The sequence below is a fragment of the Homarus americanus genome, unplaced genomic scaffold (assembly GCF_018991925.1).
Source record: "Homarus americanus isolate GMGI-L3 unplaced genomic scaffold, GMGI_Hamer_2.0 scaffold31037, whole genome shotgun sequence".
Taxonomy (NCBI): Eukaryota; Metazoa; Arthropoda; class Malacostraca; order Decapoda; family Nephropidae; genus Homarus; species Homarus americanus.
Window position 1 is genome coordinate 22,660,665 of NW_024722227.1, and position 16,796 is coordinate 22,677,460.

The following is a 16,796-nucleotide window of genomic DNA, read 5'->3' on the forward strand; positions in this document are numbered from 1 at the left end:
GTGGTGGTGGTGGTGGCGGATATGGTGGAAGAGGAGGAGGTGGAGGTTATGGTGGTGGTGGCGGCGGAAATGGTGGGGGTGGCTACGGAGGTGGCGGTGGCGGCTACGGTGGTGGCGGACGCAATGGGGGAGGTGGCTACGGAGGAGGCGGTGGCGGCTACGGAGGTAGTGGCGGTGGCGGTTACGGCGGCGGAGGTGGGGGTTATGGAAAATAAATCTCTACTGACCTCCAGAAATATGCAGACGGTTAATTCTCTGTACTCTTAGTGATCATATATCATGTGAGTCTCTCCTTATAATATAAAACTTCCTCTCTTCTGAAAGTTATCATGTCTGGTTTACTACGAACATCAAAGACGTCTTACACTGTTTACTAATTGTACCGTGAGATAAAATAAACTGCTAAGTGTTAAACTACATCTTGTTTATGTATCTTCTTTCCACAATCAACAGCAGAGGTCACTGGACGTCGTATTTTTTGCCTTCAACTTTACGCAGATTTAATGATGAAATTTCGTGCAGTTCTTTACCATTTCATAAAACTGTTGAAATAATTAACTACAGTCAATTTCACTAAGTAACTAATACATAAGTGTAATAACAACAAACAAGTAAATGAGGTTGTCTTTCATATATAATAACCCACATCGTAGAATATAAATGACAATGGATCAAAACATTGATGTAAAGTTATTACATCTGTCACTGTTGTTTGTCTTAATGCTGTGATGTATCAAGCCTTATTATACCAGTATCAAACAACAAAATTACTTAGCAAAAGCAACAGTATTAGTATAAGATTAATTGTAAAGTAATTTGTATATAGGATCATATAATAATAATAATAATAAGAGTAATACTAATAATAATAATAATAATAATAATAATAATAATAATAATAATAATAATAATAATAATAATAATAATAATAATAATAATAATAATAATAATAATAAGATATAACATTTTATAAAAAATTACATTGACCATAAATTATTCAATGGCTATATTAACCAAGTTAGAAAGTGCTTCATTAGACTGCCTATTGACGTCGATGTGAATAATAAGATCGTTAAAAAGAAAGTATACGTAAGACATTTTTTTATTTATTTATTCATTTATTTTTTTTACGAATATCCTACCTGGGACAGGTCATCGACCCATAACGAGGCCTAGGGGGACGAATAAATAAGTGTAAAAATAATTTTAAAATATAAAAGGAAAAGACCATATTAATCTATACCACGAAGATGCCGGAAAACTAGCTTTTTTAAAGTGAGACTGATTGTATGAGTATAGAAACACAGAAGAAGGCAGAGCATTCCACAGTTTGGCTGTGTGAGGAAAGAAGGATGTGCTATAACGGCAGGTTATTCTAGTGTGACCAACATCTACAGAGAAACTGTGGGCACCGCGGGCAAGACGAGTGTTACCAGCCCAAGGCCTTGCCGACGGGACACAGGATGCCAAATCCACCGAACGTTGTCCGTTAAAGTACTTACAAAGTGAAGCAACATTGCGGCGACGAGAAAGGGAAAAAAGATTATCAACTAAATGAGGAGAGTCAACAAGACGAAATGCTTTTGATTCCACCCTATCTAACAGTTGGACAGAGGAAGAACCACCCCAGATATGAGAGCAGTACTCCAAGTTAAGACGCATGAATCCCTTATAAACTTCAAGCAACTGCTCAGGAGTGAAGTAGCTACGGCATCTGTACAGCATTCCCAGCTTTCGGGAGGCAGCTTTAGCAATGTTGAGGATGTGTGGCTTCCATGACATATTAGAGGAAATGGTGAGGCCTAGCATATCTATTTTAGAATTTGGCAAAATGATTGCGTCCTGAAATGTGATTGGTGGGAGATCGTCTAATTTGGAAAGTGTTATTGGTAAATACTGTCTTTTATTACTATTGAATTTAACCAAGTTTCCATCTCCCCATTCGGAGATGCTGCACAGATCCGCATTGATACATATAATGATATCAGGCCTAGAAACATCTAGTTTGAAAATTAGGTGGAAGGGAAAAATGTGAAGAAGAGTGAAGAGTAGAATCATCAGCGTAAAAATGGACAGAATTAGTCGTAGCGTAAAGTAAGTCATTGATAAAAAGAAGGAAGAGAGTAAGTGAAAGAAGAGAACCCACTGGGACACCACTATTGGTAGAGAAAGAGCGAGAGATCGATCCCTCGACAACAACTGCCATAGATCGGTTCTCAAGGAAGCTAGAGATTAGAGAACAAAGTGGGGGAGAGAAACCATAAGAGGGAAGTTTAGAAAGTAAAGACTTGTGCCATACCCTGTCAAATACTTTGGAGATGTCGAGGGCCACGACGAAAGTTTCCCCATAATCCCGAAGAGAGGATGACCAAAGATGGGTGCAGTAGGAGAGCAGATCACCAGTAGATCTCGCCTGACGAAAGCCATACTGGTGATCCGACAAAAGAGAAATGAGTTCAAGGTGATGGAGAAAATGAGAGTTTAAGATAGTTTTGAAAATCTTAGAGAGGGATGAAGTTGGGGCGATAGTTGGAGGGATTGGAATGGTTACCCTTCTTCCGGATGGGCTGAACCGAAGCATGCTTCCAAGAAGAAGGAAAAGTTTGGGTTTTGAAGCAAAGGCGAAAGAGGCGAGAAAGTACAGGGGCCGGATTTCAGCACACTCCCTCAGAACACGAGGGGGTATTCCGTCCGGTCCATGCGCCTTACTCACATCCAACCTGGATAACACACCAGCAACCGTACGAGTGGAGATTATAGGAAAGTGCATAGGTTCAGTAGGAGGAGCAGGAGTAGGAGGGATAGGGTTGGAATCGTCTAAGGTGGAGTTAGCGGAGAATAAGGTGCCAAAGAGATTGGCTTTATCAGGGGGAGAGTTGGCTATAGAGGTATCAGGTCAGAAGAGAGGAGGAAAAGAGGGAGTGCAGGAGTTATTACAGACGTTTTTGGTTAAGGACCAGAAGGATTTACTAGAAGAAGAGTTAGTCAGGACAGCGGTCTTTCTTTTTATATAATTCCGCTTGGCCCTACGAAGAATAAATTTTCAACACTTCCTAGAAGTAATGAAAGTGGAGGAGATAGTTTCTTAACCTGGTACGCCCTATCTCTCTCCCTACATGCAAGAGAAGAGGAGCGATCAACCCATGATTGTAAAGTGAAAGTTTTGGTAGAAGATATGATAAAAGCACTCATACCACCCTGTACAACTACACCAATGCTTCAGCACATACCTAAGCTTCCCGAGTGGAAAAGCAAAATTCATCCTTTAAAACTGCTTTACCATATCCTGCAATCCTGTATAGAAGAGCTGATCATACAGGTTAGCTCCCTCTTCCGACTTACAAAGGGAGTCAATGTCTTTTTCACGTAAGTTTGTCCAGTCCTTCAGGAATAATTACGAGGAGACAATCGTGAAGCCACAAGTGTTAGAAAGCAAGCGAAAGGTGTTGTTCTATATCATTGACAGGAATAGTTTTCTTGAGCTAACGTACAGTATTTATCAAGTAGTTTGATATTCCCATTATATACACAATTGCAAGAGAATTATTTCAATAATGCTATTTTGTTCACATATAGCTTAATAAACTTCTAAATGATACCATGCGATTTCCTATCAAGGTCTAATAGGTTCTTCTTCTGTCCGACAGTGTTTACATTACGTTCTTCCGTCTGTCTTTACGTCCTTTCGTCATGTCAGTATTATCTGAAATATAATTATGAAAATCACAATAATTTGTTACACCAATTATTGTGATCAATGACAATTAGTTTGAACTATGATTACCAATGACATATGTTACGTGTCAAAGGGGTAAGGCTCGAAACAAACAAAAAGTGAATGTAAGTAAAAAGAACGACATATATGGTCCTTAAATTTATATCTGGAACAACTCCAACTACGGTGTAATGTATGGATTGAATGCATCCCCATTTAATAAAAAAAAATACTTGATGATTGGAGTAAAGAAACTTATATAAAATATATAACTATATTTACAAACGCTTACCGCCAATAACAAAGAAATAAAGCTAATCACATGAACCTACTAGGTTACTTTAAGGTTGCTAATATCACTGACAACTAAATCAATACACGACTCAAGAACAAAAATACATCAAACACTGAATATATAAAACACTAAATACAGCCAGCCAGCCTCAAATGAATGAATACCATAAGTACATCTAATCGATGAGTTGACAGAAGTCAACTGACAACACATGCCAGTGTAAAGGTCCGGAGGTTACCCAAGCTTGTGCCTAACTCAAAGTCGGTACGATACGAAGTCTTTAGTTAAGAGGTGAAAGAAGATTAGGGGTTGAAGGAAAAGTGGTGAAACTGAAATAGAAGTAGGAGTAGAAAGAATTTGGGCTCAACCAGATCGCTTCATCTTTCTTATTGGTGTTTTGTCTTTGTTCTGCTCCCTTGGGTCGTCAGACCTTTGTATTAATATTGGTTTATTTATATAATGCTGCTTGTGTGTATTTTTATTATTGTTGGAGTTAATTGAAGCTCGCCCAGGTCCTTGTGTAACTGGGAGGTTAGTCACATTTTTTTTTTTTTTTTTTTTTGAGTGTTAGTTAAGTGTTAGTTGTGTTAGTCTAAAGGTACACTGTATGGAGGCCTGCCAGGTTCTTAATGGAGCTGGTTGGTCCTCTCATCTTTGTGTCCTCTAGTAATGTTTATGTAGAAATGTGTATATTGAGGCAGGAGGTGGTTCAGTGCTTCTTCCTGGCTGATATAGCTGGAGGGTAATCACATTATTATTATTATTATATTATTATTTTTTTTTTTTTTTTTTTGATGGAGTTAATAGGCCCGCCCAGGTCCTTGTGTGTGTAGCTGGGAGGGTAGTCCTGACCCACTTTTTTTTTTTTTTTTTTTTTGCTAAGATGTTGGTTCAGTGTTAAATGTTAAATGTTAAATATTAATTATGTTTAGTCTAAGGTACACTGTATGGAGAGGCCTGCCAGGTTCTTGTGGAGCTGGTGGAGTCACTCCTCCCTCTTTATTCTCTCTCTATTAATGTTTTATATGTATATTGGGGCAGGAGATGGTTCAATTTACTTATATTTACTTTCTTCATTAGTTAAACCAACTGTGAATTAGGAATTCTTCGTTGTCTATATTATTTATCCAGTTTTGATATGTTTCTGTGTTAAGTTCAGTCCTTTTTTTCCAAATATTTACAGCTTTGTTGTATATCTACATTGATTGCTAAAGTTTGCTCTCTTGTGCTGTTTGTTATTGATGTGGTCTGTATATTTTATATTATATATATAAATCTGAGGCTATATTTTGTACTGTTTGTAACCTTTTAATGCACGTTTTACTAAGGTGTTCAATGGGATGGGTGGGTAGTCCATAATTGATTTGACAAGGGCAATATAAATCTTTCTTTTTTGTTATTAATGCTAAGGTTCTTAAGCGTTTTATTTTGATAATGCTTATTCTTGCCTGTCGTTCTTTATCTTTAGTATGTTATATATCCTCTTTTTGTTAGTTTAATCCAAGCATCCTGCCTTCAGTGTCGTATGGGTATAGTTCTGGTCGACTATTACTGGACTTGTTTAATCTTGGCTATTAGTATTATCTTGAATTTGTTCTTATTTGTCCTGATTTTCCATTTTCTCAAATCATTTATGTTTTATCGCTCTTACCGTGTAAATTGCCATAAAATTGAGTTTATTTTCCTGGGTATGATACTATTTGAGTAATATCATCAACAAACATTACATATTCTTAAAGGGGTAGGTTGAGTGTGTCTGAAGTATAAATTGTATATAGTGTTGGAAAAGGCATCCTCCTTGGTACTCACTCTCAAAGATTAAACATAGTTCCCATAAAGTTTCCAATTTAGTTGTGCTCTCTATCATCTAAATAGTTACACAATATTCTTAGCAAGTATTCGTTAAGTCCCAGTTTTAATATTTTATATTTCAAGCCTAAATGCCAAACTTTATCAAAGCCTTGAAACATCCCTTGAAGTACTTAGTGATCTGGTTACCCTTGCTTTTTTTCATTGCAATTATTTCCGTTATTGTAGCTATTGCAGTTAAATTATTTCTAATGGGCATAAATCCATGTTGTCTGTTAGTTTTCCCATGTTGTGTTAAAAGGCTATAAGTCTTGAATTTAATATTTTTCAATAGTTTCAGTAATTTCTAATAAAGATATTGGCCTGTAGTTTAATATTTCCTATTGTCCTTACCTCCTTAGGAATAAATATCATTTTAATATTTTAGTTTGTCTGAAGTAACCAGTTATTAAGCATGTATTTAAAATGTTTCAGGTAGATTCATGATCATATTTATGTAATACCTGTGAGCCCAGAACTTTCCTTAAATTTCCTCAGACAGTGCATGTTTCTCCATAGTTATTGTTGATTATTAGGTAATAAGTTATAGTCTATATATTGCCTTGGGGTGATTCTATGTATTTGTCTTCCCATTTCTTCTTCTATCCTTTCTTCGTGTTCACTATCAAAATCTTCATTTTCCTCATCTGATATTTTAAAGCTTTTACCCATTCCCTTTTGAATGCGGACTCTTGTTCATTTCCTCGTGCAATTTTTCCATTTTGGTCTTTAATGTATGGTGTTTTTGTATTGTGCCCCATCATCTTGTTTATGGAAGTCAAAATGCTTTTGTAATCTTTAGTCATGTCAGCCGCCATTATAATATCATTCATTTTTATTGTTTGCTTCCCTTACATGCGTCTCTTAATTTTATCTGTAATTATATCTGTGTCGTATATAGCCATCTGTTACTGCCGTGTCTTTCCATATACCTGTTTATTTCATTGTAATAGGTCTGGATTGAATTCTTCTTCTGGTAGTCTGTTGTTGGAGTAATGTTCTAAAGTGTGAAGTAAGTGTGTTTGGTAAGTAAAGGTCGTCTCGGTGGCAGATAAGTAGTAGCAATAATTACGTCTCCTTGAGTTGTATTTATTTTATTACTAGAAATTCATCTAGGAAGTCATCGATTAGTTTAAATTTTAAGTTTCTTTTAACCGCTATAGCTACTCCGTCATTTTCTCATTGATTTATTTCTTTGGTTTTATAATAGTTAAAGAGTTTTATGTTGTTGTTTTCTATCTCACCGTGACTGTTTATTAGTATAATGTCAGGGTCAATTTCTTGATATATATTACTTGAGTTAATTCTCTCAGTCTTCCAGTTTCTTACGTTGTGTTGTATTATTCTTAAAGTTCTTACTGTTTGTCTATTGTCCATTATTTCTTCTACTTGGATTGTAACTGTTGAAGTGGAGACCTATCATCCTGTTTCCGCTTCTGACTCTTCTAAACTCTGACCCAGGTCTACTATTTTAAAAGTCATTGGTCATGTCTTTAGTTTGTCCGTAGTAATTAGTGACCAGACATAATCTTCACTTAGGGATTTTCTTGATATGTCCATATATCCTCCTTCACAGTTTTTACTATTGTCCCTCATTTGGTCTCGATGTTGGGATTCCATGTTTTGTTGTAGTGATAACTTTAATCCAATATCTTAGCAGATTCAGGTTGTATATTGTGTTCAGTTTCCATCTTATCTTCTCTCCTCCTACTCCTTTGTCTTATAGTCTGTCCTTTTGTTATTTCTATCTTCTCTTTGTCACTTCTAGTCATTTTATGCGGGGATCTCTATCAGGTAACCATGTTTCTTATTATCAGCTGTTGCTCCTAACTCAAACCTTTGTTTGTCTAGCTGTAGTCTTTCTCTCAGTTCGCTTGCATATGTTTGCCTGAAATAGTTTTCGGATTGTGGATTCTCTGAAATATATCATCTGGTAGGCTATTCAATTTAAACATTTTCCTTAATTCCTCATTGTATGATCCAGGTGCAATGATATTGGCTAAATGTGCATGGATCATACTAATGTTACCTTATCATGTATTGGCTCCTTAGGTTTTAATATGGTGGATTCTGGTCTATGAGCCTCTTGGACCGCTCTCTTGGCTATTTCGACGTATGTCGTATCCTTCTTGTCTTGTTCCTAACGTCTATGTCCTATGTAGCCATTCCCGTTTACTCTTACGGTTGAGCCAGCCAACATATTCTTACATTCAGTGTAGGTATGGTCATCCTTACTGCACAATCTGAGCAGTACTTTTTCTTTTCCAGGCAGTCTCGTTGTGTGATTTCTTCATATTTGTGAGGAAGCAAGTTTGCAGACTGATGAATGTCTCCCTTCTTTGTTGATGTGGTGTGACTGACATGTTGAATATTAAGCCCTGTTGTAAAAACTTTCTCAGCCATTGACACTTCTTCAAAAGTAATCTTAAAAACATAGGTATAGTCTTTTTATCTGTAGCTTCTTCAATCTTCATCCACCTGTTTTGGCGTTTCCAGTTCATCTTTCCGGGTCTTCAGATGTCTTCCTCCCGATCTCTTGGTCGACTTGACGAACGAACTGATCTTTGCTTTTTTTTGTTCTGGTGGCGCCAGCTAACAACAAGGCCTTCATTGTAAAATATATCTCTGGCTTCTTTTGAAAGGATTTTATCTGAGATAAAGTCATCTTACAGATTACTTTTAGAAACCTTCATTGGTGCTGAATATTCTTGTTAATTAGGACTTGCAATTTGTTGTAAGTGATTTCACCACTTTTCCTTCAATAAGTGTCCATATCTCTATGTTTTATTCTAATGCTTGTTGTCATCTTCTTGATTACATCTAGTACCACCTATAACACAGGGCTCCTTGCACAGGGCAGTGACCCCGCCCCCCCTCTTGGACGGGCGTCCGGGCTCGTAAGGGTTCTGCACACCAGGTTACCTGTGACTATAGTTATGTCTAAGAAAGTTGCCACCTGGTGACCCCCGGACAGGGGTGCCCTGCACTATCACAGGTTCCCTTGCCAGTTGACCGTATCGCTAAGTCCCGCCTCCAGTTCAGGCAGTGCATGAGGGGATGAAAAAGGAAGAAAGAGGACTTAGAGTGAAGCAATACCTACCGCCCGCTCAGTTGGCCAATCAGAGCACCGCAGTAAACGTGCATGTACATCACGCCACCGTGGGGCACCACTGATTGGCCAATCCAGGACGTAGATGCACGGGTAGTAAGTCAAAATTGGGGAGCCCAAATATTTGTTTTCAAAGAAGTTAGATTTTCCGTACAATCTGTGATGGTAATTACACCGTCACTATATTTGAGTAGAAATACAATCACTAAGTTGAGTGTCCTATCACAACAAAGTTGCAGACTGTAAACATGCAGCAAAAGAGGCAGGTCTTCGCAGCTCCGGGTCCAGCAGTCCTCAAAGTCGGCTCTGAAACCCTCGGCTTTTATGAGTTGCTGACTGACCCAAATATCGTACGTCATAACGTCTCATTGTTAAAGGTTATTGCAGTGTTACTGACTTTAATAATATAAACTATTCACATAAACAGAAACAAAACAATGTAATTCTAGTCTGGAAAAGTAAAGACTTATACAATATATATATATAAAGAATAAATACTCATTTACATTACGTCTGGCAGGGGCATACAGCTCATTTAGTAATTGTTTGTTAATGGTAGTTCTATCCTACGTTGCATGTAACATCTCCCCCTCAAAGTTTATTAAGTGCTAAATAAATCTAAAGGAAAACTTGTTCACACACTTGACAATAAATCTGCAATTATATTATCATTTCCCTTTATATGTTTTATTAAATTATACTACTGTGAGGACAGAGACAACCTCATTAATCTTTGATTCTTATTCTGCATTTTATTTATAAACTTTGGGGTTATGATCAGTATAAACAATAATAGGATCAACTGAACTATTGAGTTACACATTAGACTTATCTCATTACATATACAGTAATGCAGTACATTCTTCTATTGTAGCATAGTTCTGATGTTTCTTGAACTTGGTTGAAGCATAACATACTGGATGTAGAATCTCGTCTGGTCCCTCTTGGAGTAATACAGCTCCAGCCCCTAAGTCACTGGCTTTTACTTGAAGGATGAATGGTTGGCTGAACTCTGGTGCTTGGAGAACTGGTGCATTGGTGACCAAAATGCGTAGGTTATAGAAGGCTTCTTGACAAACAGGTGTCCAACTAGTTTTTTTTCTTTGGGCTCACAAGGTCAGTTAGTGGAGTTGCAACAGGAGAAATTTGGACAGAACCGTCTGCAATATCCAGCCATTCCCAGAACCCTCATGACCTCCTTTCGTGTCTTAGGAATCGGTAGGTTGTTGATGGCTTCTACCTTTGCTGCAACTGGACTGACCTCCACCGACCTGATGATGTTCCTAGGAGACTAGTTTAGCATGGCCAGATTCACTCTTGAGTAGGTTGGGACAAGCATCAACAAAACTGACGAAAGAAGGCGTAGTCGTGACAAGTTTCCTCAGGTGCTGCTATATACAATGAGGTCCATCCCAGCTAAGGATTGCACTCCATCTATATGTAACCTGGTGGATGAGTCCGCGAGGAAGTACTAATTGTATTGGTAAGGCCGCTAGGGTGACAGCCAGGGGCGCTCTTTGCTCGCTCAATTAACTCCACCTGATAATAGCCTTTTAGAGTCGATTTTCGTCAAGACTCTGCTTTTCCAGATTATCCATTATATCGTCAATTCTTGGTAATGAGGTATGAATCTGTTCATGTGAGGTTGTTCACTCTGCGGTAGTTCGTGCACATTGTTGAACTCCATCAGGTTTCAGCACCAGTAGGCAGGAAGCCCTCACTGCTGCTACTTTCAACTTGAAGTTGTGGGCAGAGAAGAACTTCACTTCTTGCTCAAGTTCTAACAGCTAGTTCATGCGATGGAATTTACCTGCTTGATTGGTTTGGCACCTCACAGTTCAACATCATGCTGCCAGTCGGTACCGCTGTCGATGTCCCCAAATAACAGTAGGGAAGTTATAGAAGGCACCCCACATCTTCAGCGATCTGATGATAGATGCTGTAATTTTAAGAGGGATTAGTTTGTCAGAATTTTGCAATTTCACTTCAATAATAATATTTCAATCTTGAAACTCTGCATGCTTTCCACCTTAGTCAAGATGAACTCAACTCAACACTGACCACTGAACTTTCATCTCTAAGTGTAATACCTAATAAGCAGATTAATGAACTGAGTCTCTGGTTTTCTACGTTCAAGTGTTTTATGATGGTAACATCGTGCTTTACTTTTAACAACATAAGGGCCATAACATTTAGACGCCAATGGACTCTTATAAACAGGAAGAAATGCTAGAACTGTATCACCTGGCTTGAACTCTCTAAACTCTGAATGTCTGATAAATTTGTCTTTCAAATTAGTCTAATACTTTCTTAATTCTGTCTTTAAACTGCGTAACATAGGTTAACAAGGATTTCCGAGGTTTATCATCTGACTATGAACCTTTCAATACCTCAAAAAATCCTCTAACCTCATGGCCGAACACTAATTCATATGGAGAAAACCCAAAGAGTCTTACTTGCTGCTCGTGTATATAACTAAAAGTGAACACCTTCATCCCAGTTAACACTGTTTTCATTACAGTACTTCGTTAACATGTTTTTAAGAGTTTGATGGTACCTTTCTAAAGCTCCTTGAGACTCCGGATGATAAGAGAGAATTTGGCCAGGGTACTGGTGCACTCCCAACTCTCCCATCACTTGTTCCATTGGAGTGGAAGGCAGAACCTGGTCTGACTGAATTTGACTGGGGATCGTACTGAGCAAAATTTAGTCAATGATTTGATATTCTTGGACGTGATGCGTCTTAATGGAATCACTTCAGGGTAGCAGGTGTTTGAAGACACAAGATGGTCAACAAGTACTGATTGCCACTGCGGGTTTTGATAAAGGTCCCACGGTGTCAATTATCACCTTAGAATGGTTCTTGAGACACGGGAATTGGTATCCAAGGGCTGGTTTAATGATGTGGTTGGTTTCTGTTCCTGGCACTCATGGCAAGGTTACAATGATGAGCAACATCACTCTTAAGCTTTTGGCCAATGGGAGGTGCCGTAAGATTTTATGGTAAGTTTCGTTGACTCCTGAGTTTCCACCAATATAATCATGTGCAAGTGAGAGGAGAATATCCGGTCTGAGCTTAATGGGTATTACAATTTTGATGAATTTCATTCAAGTCTCATTAGTGGACATGACATGGTCGATATTTTCTCCATAAAATTCCAGACTTGGAATAATAAAAATGAGGATGGTTATTAATCTAACCAATTTCTACATTTGAGCTTCTTTTAACACTTCTGCAGTTATGGTATTATTATTTAATTCACAGTTTATGAGTAGGGCCTAAAGTCATTGCGTCATCATTTAAAATCCAGAGATAGCATCTACGTTAGCATCACTTGAATCAGAAATAAGTTAGAAACAGTATGGTCAGACAGCCAGCATCATGAGCACTCATACTCATTGTCGCATGCTGGGGAATAAAATTAAGAATATTATTGTTTCTCCAGCTTTCTCCAGTAGTATTATCCAGAGAATGTATAGGACTGACAATAGGATCAAGTACTACTCTGTCTCCTGCAATGTCATTCCCTAAAAGAAATGTAACACCCTCTACTGGCAAAGACTCCTGAACTCCAACAGTAACATGATCAGACACTAAATCTGCTTTAAAGTAAAGTTTAACCAGAGGAACAGTTGTACAACCACCAACACCCTGAAGGAGAACATTGTGTCCAGTAAAATAATCCTCTAAGGCTGGAACAGCACTTTTAACAATGAGGATATGTAGATCACGTGTCTCTCTTCATACATGAATAGGATAGCTAGTAGAATTGCCAATTTACTGAAAATAGACATTTAAATAAAAGTGGCTTAAACTTATCAGAAATAGTATTGTTACGAGTTGGGGATTTAGAATATAGTTAAAAGTCTACCCAGATCCCAACAGGCAACAACAAAAAAAAAACAAAGACAATCGGACTATAAAAGGGTAGACAAAGGATGCGAGTTTTTGTTGTGTATAATAACGTACCATAAATTCCTTCACAAAATATTCAGCTTCCTATAAGTTACCATTAACCATACTTAACCTAAACATTAACAGTATATATATATTTATACAACATACAATAATTTGAAGCAAGTGGACGTGGGGGAGACAATATAAGATTACAAATACTTAAGTGTGGAGCTGAGATGGCTGACGAGCAAGGCTGAGTATTGTAGAAGACGGTAGGTAGTCACTGTGCCGTAGGTTTCCAGGATAGGTGATCCTGTGGTCACTTCCCAGAGTGTACTGCTCTCTCCTTGAATTGGAGCTGACAAAGAAGACTTGGAGGAAGTGACGCAACAACCAGGATATGGAGAAGGGAAACCTCGGAGTGGTAACTAAGACGAGTCATACTCGTGTTTCGTCCCTAGATGGCGTTGCTCGTGGTGCTGGGTAGGTAGATCAGGACAACAGATGGCGTGGTTCGTAGGGCTGGGTAGGTAGATCATGACAATTGGTGGCGGAGTTCGTAACACACCCCCACTCCAAAGACCTCCGTAGCGCGGGCGCGAAGGAGGTGATCACCTGGTGCGTCTGGAGAGTAGCTGCTGCATTTCCACTGGAGCTCGGGATAAGGAGTCCGCAATCAGGTTGTCCACCCCCTTTATGTGCCGGACTTGTAGGTTATAGGGCTGGGTGAGGAGAGCCCAGCGAAGGATTCGCTGGTTGGAGGTCTTGTTGGTTTGGATGAACGTGAGTGGGTTATGGTCGGTGAAGACTAGGGTTGTTTGTGGGAAAGACTGGAGGTAACATTCAAACTTCTTTATTGCCAACACCAGAGCCAGGGCCTCCTTCTCTATGGTCGAGTAGTTGGTCTGATGTTTTTTCAACTTGGTGGAGTAGTATGCCACAGGGTGAAGGACATCAGTGGTTGGGTCGGGTTGTAGGAGCACAGCCCCCACTCCGACACCGCTAGCGTCGATTTGCAGATGGAAGGGCAAGGTGTAGTCAGGGGGGGTGGACTACAGGCTTGGAGGCAAGGAAGGCTTTGAGGCGGTGGAAAGACTGGTCGCACCTCTGGTTCCAGATGTAAGGGACCGCAGAACTGGTAAGGTCTGTGAGGGGTCCGGCCACGCTGGAGAAGTTACTGCAGAACCGACGGTAGTAGCCGCACATCCCCAGGAAGCGCATGAGTTCCTTCCTCGTCCTTGGAGTGGGGAAGGACAAGATGGCTTTAACGTTTGCGTCCTTGGGTGCCACCATACCATGCCCAACGATATGTCCCAGTTAAGTCACTGAGGCCCGGCCAAAAGCAGATTTAGCCAGGTTTATGGTGAATCCAGTCTCTTGCAGTCGTGCGAACAGTATCTCCAAACGCACCAGATGTTCGTCCCAGCCGTCCGACACCACCACCAGGTCATCCAGGTAGGCGAACGTCCCACCTAGGTCCTGAATTAGGTAGTTGATGGCCCTCTGGAATGTGGCCGGAGCATTAGAAAAGCCAAACGCCATAACCAAATATTGAAAATGACCAAATGGAGTTATAAATGCCGAGATTATTTTTGCCCTATCCGTGAGTCCCACTTGATAATATCCTTTCAACAGGTCCACGGTAGATATAAATTTGGCACAGCCTATGCTGTCTATTATATCTTCAATCAAAGGTAAAGGGTAGGAGTCTGAGACAGTGACCTGGTTCACTTTACGATAATCGGTACAGAAACGAAAAGTGCTATCGGGTTTTGGAATGAGAAGGCAAGGTGAAGCCCAGGGGGAGGTACTAGGCTCAGCTAAGTTATGTTTTAACAAAAAGTCTACCTCCTTTTTCATAATCTTTCTTTTTTTTGGATTTAGTCGATATGCTGATTGCCTAATGGGTTGTACTTCATCTGAGATTAGCTTAATATCATGTTTAAGTATATTGCAAAACCCTGGGAGATCTGACGTGACTTTAGGAAATGTTGATAATAACTTAGTGAGATCTTTTGCTTGAGATGGATTCAGAACAGAAAAATACTCATCCAAGTTGTTGAGTTTGTGACTGTTCGCAGGATTTTCTTTAGGTAGAGGGAAGTCTAAATTCTCCAATAGATCCATGTCATCTGTCTCCGGCTCCGGCCCTGACAAAACCGAATGCAATACAGGTAGGCTTATAGCCTCTGGGATGTCTTCCTCTGACTGCCTGGAATGGTAAAGTTTCATGAGATTAATGTGAACAAGTTGTGAATCTTTTCTGTGATCAGGAGTATGGACTATATAGTTGAGAGGAGATAGTTTATTTGCATGGATTTGAAAGTTTTCTTGGAACCGTTCCAAGCAACCTTGGGACGGTGGGTGGTAAGCCGAAGATGTACAATGGTCCACACTGAGGTCTTTCATATTCAATGATGGATGAGATTGTAGGGCTTTAATGAGCTCATCCTTACTAATGGTCTTATTGTACAGATCTTCTGTGGGTAGGAAGATATTGGAGGTGGTTTTAGATGAAGAGGGCCCATTTCGCATACTCTGTGACCGGGTGACAGCACAATATGGGAAAAGGTGAGGAGTAGTTTCTTCAAGGTCAGTGGTGGAGTTGACAGGTAAGGAGAGTCGACTGTCTTTATGTTGGGAACCACTAGATCTCCTACCAAGTCATTACCCAATAATAAATGAATGCGGCTCACAGGCATTGGATCTTTCCTAATGGCTATTTGCACTTTCCCAGTAATCAAGGGACATTGGAGGTGCACTTTAGCTAAGGGATAGGAAGAATGGGATGAGAGATCTGAAATTAGAACACTCATTAGTAAATGCGGTAGATATATCAGGAATGACTAAACAGGAGGATAGATTGTGCTGCGCCGGTATCACGTAGTATACGAATAGGGAAAGAACGAGACCCCTCTATGATTGAAATTTTTCCCTCATAGGTGAATGAAGAGAAGAGATCCTGATGGGGCCTTTCCACAATGGTGGTTGCTATTGGTTTGGATTTGGGATCCAGGGAACTACTTTTAGCAGTTCGACACTTTGGGTGTTTACAAGACTGGATCGTATGGCCTGGGTTTTTACAGTAAGAACAATAAAACTTGGTTGCATCAGGGGGGGTAGGTGTGGGACCTTTCGACCTACCACTCACGTCCCCAAGGTTATCATCAGAGGAGGACCTAACATGCCGGAAAGTACCACGTTCCCTACGGCACAGTGACTCCACCAGCAAGGCGTACTCATCAGCCAGCTCAGCCGCACGCCTTAAATTAACCTCTCCACGCTCCTCCACATGCTTCAAGATATGAAATGGTATCTTGCTTTTCCACTCCTCCAGGACTACCAAGTTTAACAAATCCTGAGGTGGCCATTGTTAAGAAAACATAGATAAATTAATTAATGATCAAAATATAAGATAAGTGGATTACCCTAGAAAATATCACGGCAGTGGATAACCAGAAAGTCCCGGAAACTACCCAAGTTATACCTATGGAAATTACACTTATGAATATTGTTCTTCTGAGAATATCCTTAGATAAGGATAAGAGACTTGAAAGGGGAAGGACGTATTACGGCATTAATATAAAGATCCGGACTAACAACCCTGAGATACTTGAAAGAGGAAGGGCGTATTACGGCATTTATATAAAGATCCGGATTAACAACCCTGAGATACTTGAAAGAAGAAGGGCGTATTACGGCATTAATATAAAGATCCGGATTAACAACCCTGAGATACTTGAAAGAGGAAGGGCGTATTACGGCATTAATATAAAGATCCGGATTAACAACCCTGAGATACTTGAAAGAGGAAGGGCATACTACGGCATTTTATATAAGGATCAGGATTAACAACCCTCGAGTAAACAGGAAGGGCGTATTATGGCATTAATATAAAGATCCGGATTAACAACCTTGAGATACTTGAAAG